The sequence below is a fragment of the Lepisosteus oculatus genome, chromosome 14 (assembly GCF_040954835.1).
Source record: "Lepisosteus oculatus isolate fLepOcu1 chromosome 14, fLepOcu1.hap2, whole genome shotgun sequence".
NCBI lineage: Eukaryota > Metazoa > Chordata > Actinopteri > Semionotiformes > Lepisosteidae > Lepisosteus > Lepisosteus oculatus.
This window is the reverse complement of record NC_090709.1, coordinates 11,978,770-11,981,677: the sequence shown is the minus strand read 5'-3', so window position 1 is coordinate 11,981,677 and position 2,908 is coordinate 11,978,770. Positions and strand designations below refer to the sequence as shown.

At 39.9% G+C, this 2,908-nt stretch overlaps 1 non-coding gene across 1 annotated transcript; it reads left to right on the top strand.

Annotated features, from left to right (window-relative positions):
* The first annotated feature begins 1,972 nt into the window (after positions 1–1,972).
* Positions 1,973–2,066, top strand: trnai-uau (transfer RNA isoleucine (anticodon UAU)). Its single transcript has 2 exons — positions 1,973–2,010; positions 2,031–2,066. It is a non-coding gene; the product is annotated as a tRNA-Ile (tRNA).
* Positions 2,067–2,908: the final 842 nt, after the last annotated feature.

Here is a 2,908-nt window from a genome sequence, read left to right as displayed (position 1 = left end):
GACTTTGCAAGAGAGCTGTGCGGACCTTATCTTCATTTAGTTTAATCGTTTTCAGAAAGTGTAATTGTATTATTTTATGTACCCCTGACGATTCTACTGATGTTATAAGTGCTCTTGTTTATATTGAATCTATTTTGTTGTTCAAATAAAAAGTTAAAAAAAACTTTCCGGATGCGTCTGCTGTAAAAATAAAATGACATCAAAGGCGTTGTACATAGAGTTCTGAAGCCTGCTCCACAGAAGAACTAGCTGAGATGAAAAGTTCAATATTCTACTGACAGGGCTATTCCCGTCAACTCAGTTTCTTTCTGAAACAACGTTTTATAAGAAAAACTTACACTTTGCAAAATGTGAAATAAAATACTTGCTTAAAAGTTCAGATTGTTTTTTACCCAAAAACTGTAAATGGAGAAAACCGACCCGTTGGAGTCTCTGTTGTACCATTGCTCAGTGCGGTCAGGTCGGGACTAAAATGATAGTAAGGTGCTGGTTCAAGCACATCTAGGCACGCCTTTCTCACTGTTCCACCGTGAACATCATCTGGAGAAAAAGTGGCATGTAATGTTTAATACATTATTGACCTTATTAATAATTTGAGGGAATACAAATGCTTTGCATGTATCGAATTACAGCACGTAACAACTGACTACCTGAGTCGATATCACCGGGCAATTTCCAATAACGACCAACATCAGAAACTTCAAGAAAAATAAGATTCCATATCTTGGAATGTAGGGCGGGAGAATTCATTTATAATCCTGTTGCATCTTGAGCTAAACTCAAGAGGGCACAAGCCCTAGAACCCGAATCCGTTACAATAACAAAAGGACAGACATTGAAATATGGGCTATTTCGAAGTAGCAAATGTGAGATATAAAGTCGGAATTCTGAGTTGCTAAGTCGCAATTCTGAGATACCATAGCGGTTTTTTTTTTACTCCCTGGCGGAAACGGGCTTCCATAGAAATCCGGGTTGTGAATAACAACTGTCACTACACACGATTGAGTTCTTGAGGCTGGCACCTAAGACAACTCAGCCATCCTGACAAGCAGTGGAGGATGCCCGTTACTTTGTCAAAGGATTATTAACTACTTTTCTTTTCTTATTATTACAGAGATTTCTACATTGCAAGACAATTGACGATTTAGATAAAGGTATATCGTGGCACGCAAACCAGGCACGGAGGGGGTTTGAACCCGCGCTCTTCGGTTTACGAAACCGATGCCTTACCACTTGGCCACCGCACAGACAGTTTAGTTTTTTTTCCCATCAAGGCTAATACATTTTGAAAAAAAAAATCTGTGCGCAAATTGCAATGGCAGGAGAAGTAAAGAATATAGTTCTTCTGTGGAGCTGGCTTCAGACTCTGCTTATAGCGCCCGTCAAATAAAATAGATATTTTATTTTTACAGGAAGACGCATTCCGAAATGTATCTCTGCAGTTTTAGAAAAGTTTTGAATGGTATATTTTATACAACGCACAAACCGTATTCTAATTGCAGACTGCAGATCTGTGCAGCAATCCTACTACATTTCACTGTGATTCTGAAATACTTCTAGCAAACATATTCAGGTTTCCTTGAACTTTAATAAAAAACTACTTCGCTTTCAATCTCTGGTGTTACTGTAAACTCGGACGTGATGTTCCGCAGATGTGCAGTGTGCCTTGTCTTATTCGTTTACTGGATTTGTGAAACGAAAATACAAACTGGACAGTTTCAGACACATGAAGACTCATAAATGTCACTACAAATGACAAATTTGTAGTGTAAATCCGCCGGGCTGATTTACGTGTCTGACCATCTCTCTCCTCCCTCTTCGGCAGTGAGCACTATTTTTTCATTTTCTTCCCTTGTAGTTTCCTCGCTCTTTTACTGTCCCTTTCTCCCACGGAGAGACGGAAAACATGCCGAAATCGTTTTCACCCTGTGTTTGTGCAACGTCAGTGTGTGAAGGGAAAGTAATCTATGTGGTTCCAGTGGCGCAATCGGTCAGCGCACGGTACTTATACAGCAGTGCACAGCGGAGTCATGCCGAGGTTGTGAGTTCGAGCCTCACCTGGAGCAGTGTAGCCTGTCTTTAGCTACCGAAAGCAACCGTCCACTTTAGATACTGTTACTTATAGGTCGTCCTTAACACCTTATCTAACGGGATTGTAGCCTGTTAGGTGTTTGCTGGAGATCCAGTCTAAATTAACATCAAAGGAACAGGTAAAGGTTTATTCCACGTCACACCCGAAGAAGGGTCCACGTTGTGTTTCCTTCTCTTTTCAGCATGGAATAAACCTATAATTTTTCCTTTGCAGCTGACGCAGGTCATTACTTAAATTCCCATCAGCTGTGGACCCCCAGCTGATCTCTACACAGACAGATGAGAGATATCTCATCTTCTTAGATGAGAGGTCTACTGGGACTAAGGGAGCACGATGGTGTACCGAAGACTTGAAAAAGCTCTCGCATTAGATTCTGTTTTTGTTGTTTCCCAGATTTGTTTTTAATGTTCTTTTTGTTTTGAAGTTGTTCCTTTAAGTATTTTTTTATTTTATTTTCTGTAGTCGTTAGACTACTACAGTGATTTACCTAGGTTCCCGGAAGGCTTCTCGCATCGTGGTTGTTGTGTTTTTGGGTTACAAGTATTTTTTTTCTATTGATAGGACCCCACGCATTACTGTGGGACTAGTTAACTTAAGTTCTTACATTGTACCTGAAATTACCACATAAACTACTACTCTGTTTTTCTTTTTTTTAAATAAAGGCACAAATGATGTTTTTTTTTCTTGCAGCTGATTGGCAATGACCCTACAACGGGTCATTGCAACGAACGTGGCTGCTGAAATTTGTCAGCAGCTCCATACTAAACCTGTTCTCAATTGCAACAAACCTAAAATAACATATGCTGCCCATTAGAT